Raw genomic sequence first — 9,575 nt, forward strand, 5'->3', positions numbered from 1 at the left:
CTTTGAGTCTTCGAGCTTGAGATGTGAAATGACTACCATGCCCTTAGGTTGGGTTCTAAGGCGTGACAGCGTGGTATCAAAGCACTAGGTTATGATCTTAGGATTCATGTATCAAGGCTTGCACCTTAGGATGAATGCCTCAAGAATAATTGTAACACCTAGTACTAATGAATTAATTAGGCAATAATGATTATTTTAGTACTTAACTTTAAGCTTGCTTAATTAGATGTTAAAACTAGTTTAGTGCTAATCATGTTTAATTATGAATTAAACTTTGATTAAGGTTAAGTGGGATTAGCTAATAATCTAAGCATGCTTATTAGGTTCTTAGGGACTGATTAGGGTTATGAAAACCAAAAGGACTAATGGGCAATTATGGGTTTTATTTTTGATAACTTGAAGGACTAAAGTGCAAAATTGGGAAATTGGAGTTAGTGGAATGCTACCTCCTACTTGGGTGGATTGGTGGCAGCCATGTGGGCTGCCACCTCGTGCTTGGGTGCATGGAGACCCTTTATAAGGGGGCTGCAGCTCGTTTTGCACCATTTCACCTGCAGCAACTTGGGTTAGAGAGAGAATCTAGAGAGAGAAAGTGTAGATTTGAGGTAAGCAAGTTGTTTAATTTTGTAATTTTCATTTATTTTGGTTCCTAATGGTATGTTGAAAAGAATTAACGGTAAAAATTGTGTAAAAGTTGAGTATAATTAACTATAAACCCGTTTTAGTTAAGAATCACAATTAATTAAAGATTAAAGTATTTTAAGTTAAGTATTTTATTAATGGTAAGATCAGCATAAATCTTTGTTTAATTTGGTTTGATTGAAAAATAGATTAGTAAACATGTGATGAATTAGGTTATTTGGACACTTGGGATTTGTTAATAGGTTAGGCTTTAAGAAAATCAAAAGAATTAGTGTTTGGTAATTAATTAGGGAAATTAATATGCATTGTAAATATTGTTTAATTCAATTCAAATTTGATTTGAAAACATGTAGGTTATAGATTAGAGAATGTGAGAATTAAAAATTTGCAGCAATAAACTAAAACCTAAATTATGTTGTTTCATTTCAGTTCCTCGTAATAGGCAAAGATCGCCTACTTAGAAGAAACACAAAAAGGAAGTCGGTGTAAGGTAGGGAATTTTATGCTATTCTATGGTGTATTTGATTTTTTTCCTTGAATTATTTGTTGGAATTTCATGTTATTTCTATGATTTCATAAAATGTTTTAAGGTGTCATTGCATCTTGTTTTATTGCATTGAGATGTTACCATGATATTGGAACATATATTGGTATGAAGATTCATGGTTTGTGTTGTCGAAATGGTTCATGGTGGGGTTGCATTGCAAGAAGGATATGGAGTTATCACAGATGATATTCAGAGAATTTATTGGAGGTGAAGTGCTTATGTGATGCTACAGGCCTTATCATTTGATATATTGTTTATGTGGGACCGTGGGTCCTTGGGTGAAAGTCCCTAAAGCCCTCGAGGAAGACACTCCGATGTGGGTGTATGAGGTTGGTCCTGCCCCTGGGTTTTAGTCCCTAAAGACACGGGGTTGGTCCTACCCTTGGGTATAAGTCCCAAAAGACACGGGGTATGACTTGCCCTTGGGTGATGTCCCAGAATAGTCATTATTATATTGATCGAGTTTCTTGTGGAGCATTGTATCTGCTGTGTAGATTGTTGGGAGTCAGCAATTTATCAGTTGTGAAAGGATGAATGGGGAAAAGCAATGATGAAACCAACAAACACATGCATACATGTTTGACATGATTACACATTTGTTAATGGTTATGAAATGTTTATCATGCATGCTATTAAACGTTTAATTCATGGTTTTTAAGGGTATACTTAGGATGGTTATAAACTTTCCTACTGAGTTGTGAACTCACCCTATCCCTTATATCTCTAGATGCAGGTCAGAAGACCTATGCAGGAAATAATGCTCGAGCAATGCTTTACTGTGATTGGATGCTGTTTGCTCATATTGAAAGTCTTTTGAGGCCATGCCTTTTGTATCAAGACTAAACCTTTTGTTGGAATGATGTAATGTATATATTTGTCAGATACACTTGTAGTATGGGCTACCCGTAGTAAACAATGGGGCTTGGTATATGTAAATTAATGTTGTACAAGTTTCTTTTGTGAAACAAAACATATTTTGTTAACTTAATAGTCACAATGTTTAATACAGGATGTACTCTTTATAACAGGTTTTCCATATCCTCTTTTTGAACAAATTCAAGTAGGAACTCTACATTTAAATTTTTGAGAGCACTTATATTGTATTTGAGTATCAATTGTTTAGTTGAAGAATAAATAATAATAAAAAAAAATTGGGGTGTGACAATAATACCTCATGATACTTGCATTAAGATGCACACCTCAAGATTCATGCTTCCAAAATCATGTCTTGGAATGCATGCATTAGGATCCATGCTTAGGAATATGTGCATTGGAATTCATGCTTTGGGACGCACACTATGAGATGTGTGCATTATGGGACCATGACTCAGAATGCTTGCATTGGGATTCATGCATCAGGATCCACAACTCGAAAATTGTGCCTATACTATCGGACCTCAAGATTTGCTCATTGGGTCTTGAGATGCAATAGTAAATGCACGATTCCTAAGGCAAGCATCTCGATACATTCATCTAGAAGCACAAATCTCAATGCAGGAATCCCAAGTCACGGTTCCCTAATGCATGCATCATGAGACTCGCATTTTGAAGCACGATTCTTGATACACACATCCTAAGGCATGAATCCTAATGCATGCATCCGAAGGCATGAATCATTGCACACATCTTGAGGTGTGATTTTGGAAGCATGGATCCTTAGGCGCATATCTCAATGCAGGCATCATAAGATATCTCGACGCATGCATCTTGAGCAAGGGTCTCAATACACATATCCTAAGGCATGAAATCCTGAGGCATGAATCCCAAGGTGATTAAATTTTAATGAGTTCACCCATACCTCTTCATTCACACACACACACACACATAGGAAAATCTTTACAAGTTTAATAAGATTGGATATCTTTGATGCTTTCATTGACTTAATGAATGCTTATCTTCATGATTTAATTCATTGATGACAAAGGTTGATCAAGGATATGAAAAATCTTAGATTATATTTTGAGATGAAATAGTGCTATTTGTACTCAAATTTTGGTATAAAAAATTACAAAGAACCATGTTTTTTTGCATAAAAATTGTACAAAATGAGATAAAAGCATGTTTAAGGATCAATGGGAGGTCACAAGCTAAAAAGGTAAGAAAAAAAGGTAAAAATCGGAAGATAAGTGTAGACCCTCCATTTTGTCCTCTTAACACGTGATACTAGCTATTTTTCCTGCACTTCTCATTGCTTTTTAGTCATCCCTTGGTGGCTTATTAACATTCATATGGTTCACTTTTTTCGAGCCACCTTGTGGACTCATATTTCTCATGTGCATCCCCACTTGACAGTGAGACTCTCTTTTTAGGTGAAAAACTGGATTTTATGAAAAATTGGAGTCACCATTTATTTTTATTTTTGTTAAATGGAAAATAAAATAAGAAATTAGAACCTTAAGCAAAAAAGAACTCAAACTTTTGGAATAAACATGTCTTTAATAAACCCAAGTCTAGGTTTGAGGATCAGGTCACTTATCAAAAAAGTACCTCAAAAAGATAGCACCCCTCTAAACCCTAAAAAGATCCCTACTAGCTAGGCTGGGGGAAGTATGACAATTAATTGATTGGCTTAGGGTACCAAGAAAAGCTAAGGTGTTTACCTAAATTTTAATAACATATTAAGCATGCTAAATAATTGATTCAAGTCACAATCATAAAGGAAAAGTAAGATGCGTACCTGGACCATGACTTAAAGTGCTATTACAAGATACTAAATTAGTTCAAACAACAAAATATATAACAGGAATCTCATCCAAGAAAATCAAACAAACACCAAGGCAATCAAGGATAGTATCAAACATGGATATAGAGTTCACACAAAACATTTTTTACGTAACTAAAAACGGTGAAGTGTAGAGAGTGTACCTGAATAGCATATCTTAAACATAATGCACTTCCAATACAAATAGAGAAGTGAGGATTAAAAAAAAAAAAAAAAAAAAGATGACAAGCAATTAGGAGAGCAAAACCTAACATGCATGGTATCTACATGGCATGAACTTACAAAGACATCAACTATAGAAGGTATATAACCAACTAAATAACTCAACTTTGGGAAAAGCTTTTTAACGCAAATAACATTCTAGAATCAATTTCAAGAAGTTAGTAACATCATACAATTTTGGAAAAAAAATTTGCTACACTCCTAAAATAATCAAAATGAATTTTAAAACTAAAAGGTCATTAGCTAAGTTGAAACTGATAATAAAGATGAATTTTAAAAATCTTTCATGTAGGGGTTTCATCAAATGCCCATTCAATATTCATAAGTTCATCTCATTCATCCTCAACCTCAAGTGAGAAGATTAACCAAGGCTAAGGACATTCCCATTAGCTTAGGGGCACAAGTTCAAACCTATGTGAATAAAAACAAAGTTTTTAGAAAACTAAAAAGAAAATGTAACTTGGATGATATGAGTTGCATGTTTTTAAAAGAAAGTGAGATCTTTGCCCTAAACTTAGATTGAATTTTCTTTTATAGTTTTTAGATGATAAATCCTCTTGAAAATAATTTAAATTATTTTTTAAAATGATATTAGAAGGACAAAAAAGGAACCAAGAGAATTAAGAAAATTCTGAACAAAAGACACAAAAGTTGGGATTTTTATTCCTAGCTTAAAAAGGATTTAAAAACAAGAGAAAAATCAACTTAGATCTTCTTAGCCCCATTCATGATGGAGAAAATTTAATTAAAAAAAAATCTTTTTCTAAAAAAAAGGGTTTGAGTCTCAAGAATTTCTGATGGAGCCTACTAAATAAGTATCAAAATAAGGAAAGCTAGAAATTTAACCAAATGTAATATCCAATGAATTAAAAAAAAAAAAAAAGGAAAAAAAAACATACTAACATGAAAATGTAACCACACATGCATTCAATGAATTTTTAACTAACATATAAATTTAATCAAACTAACACTCAATGATCTTTTTTTTAAAAGCATCTAGAATATAAATTTACCAAAACAAACATTCAATGATTTTTTTTAAAAGCTTCCAACATATAAATGTATCAAAACAAACATTCCATGAATTTCTTAAAAGCATATAATATATAAATTTACCAAAACAAACACTCAATGAATTTTTTAAAAGCTCCTAACATGTAAATTTATCAAAACAAACACTCAATGAATTTTATTTTTTCAAAAGCATCTAGCATATTAATTATCAAAATAAACACTCAATAGATTCTTTTTAAAGGCATTTAGCATATAAATTTATCAAAACAAATGTTCAATGGATTTTTTTTAAAAGCATCTAGCATATAAATTATCAAAACACATTTTATGAATTCTTTTAAAAGCATCTAACTAAATGGATCAAAACAAACACTTAATGATTTTTTTTTTTTTTAAATCTAACATATAAATTATCAAAACAAACACTCAATGAATTTTTTTAGAAAAGCATCTAGCATATAAATTATCAAAACGAACATTCCATGAATTCTTTTAAATACATCTAGCATATAAAGAACATTACAAAAATAACTTAATGTGAATTTTGAACTAAACTAGCATACAATGAACTTTTAAAAAAATAACTTAACATGAATTTTAACTAAACTAGCATACAAAGAACTTTAAAAAATAACTTAATATGAAATTTAACTAAACTATCATTTAAAAATATTTCATAAATAACCTAACATGATTTTTTAACTAACTAACATACAAAGAACTTTAATAAATAACCTAACATGGATTTTTAACTAAACTAGCAATCAAAGAACTTCAAAATGGTGAACACATGCTCTCCAAAGGCTCTCAATGGTGTGTATCCTCTACCCCCCAAAACGTCCTCTGAACTCTATTCAAATGTGTCTTCCATCTCCCCAAACCACCAGATTGTAAGTCTAAGAAAGTTTCTAAATGTTTCCAAGGCTGAGAGATGTGCTACCTTCATTGTACCTTCCCGATAGGTGACTTGACCTTCAGACTTAGACTCGAGTTTTTTAAAGACATGCTTTTCTAAAAAATAAGGAGTCCCTCTTAAGGTTTTTATTGTTTATTTTATTTTCCTTTTAAAAAAAATAAGCGGTAGATCAAATTTTATATAAAAATAAATAAAATAGTTTTCCATTAAGAAAATGAGTTTCACCATAGAATGGGAATGCATGTGCAAAATGTGGATCCGCAATAAGAGGAGTTGAAATCACAATTTTGATTTAAGTAAGATGACTCAAGAAGAGGAATAGAAATCAAGAGTCCATTTTGATAACATTTTCAATTTAACTATAATCTTGTTTTCAAACAATTCTTTGAACTAAAACTTGTTTAAATGGTAATTTAAGATTATGCACAAGTTAAGAAAATGTTTAATATGTTTATTTAATCATTTTCTATGTGATGATTGAATATTATTGTTATTGATTGTTATGTAGAAACATGTTTCTCATGATATAGACCCTCTATTTTGTCCTCTTGGCACATTCCATTCAGGATTGCTTTCTTACATCCTCTATTGCCCTATTATGCACTTATGTGTCCTTTTTCGAGTTGTTTTTTGAGTCCCATTAAGTATCTTTTGACTTTCTTTGGAGATATCTTAAGGGACTTTCCGAGATCCTTAGAGTGATGATCAATGACCTCTAGTTTTTTTAGTTTAGGGTTTTGTTTGTCTTGACTTTGATTTTCTTCTAGTGTATTTATGTTTGACCTTTGTTCTTTTAGTACATGATTTTAGGTTTAGATGAGGTGGATTTTATTTTTATTTTTTTGAGTCATTTCGATATTTGATTGCATGTCACAAAAATTTGAATTTCTGTGTGCATTAGGATCTTTAATATACTAGTTTGATATTTTTAATTGTCATAGTTCTAATTTTTTATTTTTTGGTTAGACAATTTTATTTTATTTTAATTTTGAATTGCATGCTAATATATTTAAATTTTGCATGAGAACTAATTCTTGTTAGTGTGTGATTTGCCTTATGGTTACTAATACATAGATTTTCTTTGTGAGGTCACATAAGGAAAATATGGGGATTAGAAGAAGTTGGGAAGAGAATTCTAGAAGAAAAATAGCCTTGCAAGATAAGGTATTCACGTGGAAAAGCATGAAAAGCATTCAAGTAAAAAAGTTTGAACTAGTGGCATGTTGGGTGAGTTGGAAAATTCTGAGTAGTTAGGAAGTCTCCAGAAAGTTGGTGAAACATGGAGATCACGTGGGGAGCATTTCAAGAAAAGAAAAAGGCTTCAGTTAGGATCATGGTTTTAAAGACTGGATTGGACCAACTAGTCGGACCATTTCAATCGCCGATGAGTGACATTTCCTGCCTGGTTCAATCGCCAATCGATGGCATTTCTGGTCTAGCTCTCCATATTGAACCATTTAGCAAATGGATAGGTCACAAACTGCCTGAACCAATAATTGGACTGGTAAACTGGACGAACTAGGCAGTTCTTAATGAATCTCTCCCCCTTATTCTATAATTCAAGCCCACGACTGGGCCTCCAGTTTTATCATTTAAACTAACTACCTTCAAACTAGGCCCACTTTACAAATTAATTTTTTGGCAAAAAGCCCAACCCTGCAAAAGCCCAACTTACCTTGATCCAATTGCTAGGTTGCATCTTGAAACATTCCTCTGCATGAGTCTTGTTTTTATAGACCTCTTTATTCTAATCAAGTTTCGATGTGGGATTGATGATATTAGTTAATAAAAAACAATCACAAATGATAAAACACACCCAAAAGGACTTGAACCTTGATCTTAAGTTAAGAAAAGCATATAGGCACCACTCGGCTACACACCAGTTTATGCTTAATGCAACAAACAAAAGAAAATATTTTCTTTTAAATATATATATATATATATATTAAGTAAAATAATTGAATTTTATTTCATTTTCAATATATTCACATTTAAATATTATACATATGTCATTTAATAAAATTTAAAATATTAATATTTTTATACTTATGCATAATTTAATTTGATAATATCAAAGATAAAAAAAATAATATTATTGATTTTTAATTTATTTTTATATATTTTAATTTTTTATAATTATTTTTAACTTTAATAATATATAAAATATATATTTATAATGTCATCAATTCGACCGCGGTAACTTTTCTAGTTCTGAAAATAAAATAATATTATTTTTAATTTTTTTTTCAGCTTTGATATTTTAGGAGAAATCTCTTGGTGGGAAAAGAAAGAAACAGAAAATATATGAAAGGGGTGTGCGTTTGAAAAAAAAAGGTGGCACTTATGTTTAGAAGGTTCTATAGGCTAGTTAGTTAGAAGTGGAGAGATCATATATCCGGGATTTTTCTAGAAGTGGAGTTTAAGGGTATTGGAAGGAAAGCACCATCTCCATTTTGGGAGGATTTTTGGGATTTTAGGATTTTCTTGAGTTGAGAGTTGTGAGAAATAGAGAAAAAGAGCTGAAGGCTATGAAAGAAAGGCTTGGAAAATAAGCAAAAGAAAAAGAGCGGGATTCCGGGTTGTCGGAAGAATAGGAGGAAAAGATTTGAGATTTTGTTGGTGGGTTGCGATAGAGAGAAGAACAAATCAGAACAAAGAAAGAAGAAAGAGCTAGACCAGTGGAGGGGAACCAGAGGAAAAAGGGCAATCCAGCTGATTTTGCTAGCTTTGGAAGAAGAGAGAGAATGGTTGAAGCCTTTCTAGGTATGGTTGCTATGAATCTTATTTCTTTACATTAATGCTCTGTTCCTTCTCATTTTCTGGGTATTTTATGGTTTTTGTTTGATGTTTGAATGTGGATTGCTTAGATAGCAGTTTGGTTGGTGGAATCTAAATTGTTTATAAGTTTGTTGTGGTTTTGATTCATCTGATGTTCATCCTATGCCATTTTTGGAAATAGCTTATATTTGAATCATTTTTGTTTGTTTTTTTTTTGGATATTAAAGAATCATACTCTAGTTCTTTATTGGTCTCACTGGTTTTTTGGCCATTGATTGAAACATGAAATAGGGTTGTGTTCTTTGATCTTTTGGTTTATTTTGTTCATTTCTTTGGTGTTCTATTTTTGTTGTTTTCTCCCTATTTCTTATTAAGACGTTTACTGATTTGCCTAAAAGATTGGGATAATATCAGTATATTTTGAATATCTATTATGTCACTACATTTTTGGATAGTTTATTTGTATTTGAATTGGTTTTATTTTTGAATTAGCATGTAAATGGGCGACTACTTGTATCAGTTCCAAGATGTACATTTATTTTGAATTTGTAAATCATCTATATATTATCGAACTAAATAAGCAGATTAGTAGTGTTGACCAAAAGCAATATCTTATATGGTATCAGATTCTCTCTGCTCTTAGAGCCCTCGATCCACCTTTTTCCCATGGTCTTCTCTACTGCTCACGACTCCCCCGTCTCGTCTCCTACCTCACCTGTGATTCTTCCAACCCA

The 9,575-nt window shown here is 31.7% G+C and overlaps 1 long non-coding RNA gene across 1 annotated transcript; it reads left to right on the forward strand.

Moving 5' to 3' along the window:
* Positions 1-482: 482 nt before the first annotated feature.
* On the forward strand, positions 483-2,214 carry LOC117911899. The gene is made up of 3 exons (XR_004650944.1): positions 483-605; positions 1,072-1,132; positions 1,917-2,214. It is a non-coding gene; the product is annotated as an uncharacterized LOC117911899 (long non-coding RNA).
* The last annotated feature ends 7,361 nt before the right edge of the window (positions 2,215-9,575 follow it).

Source organism: Vitis riparia, chromosome 3, assembly GCF_004353265.1.
Source record: "Vitis riparia cultivar Riparia Gloire de Montpellier isolate 1030 chromosome 3, EGFV_Vit.rip_1.0, whole genome shotgun sequence".
Lineage (NCBI taxonomy): Eukaryota > Viridiplantae > Streptophyta > Magnoliopsida > Vitales > Vitaceae > Vitis > Vitis riparia.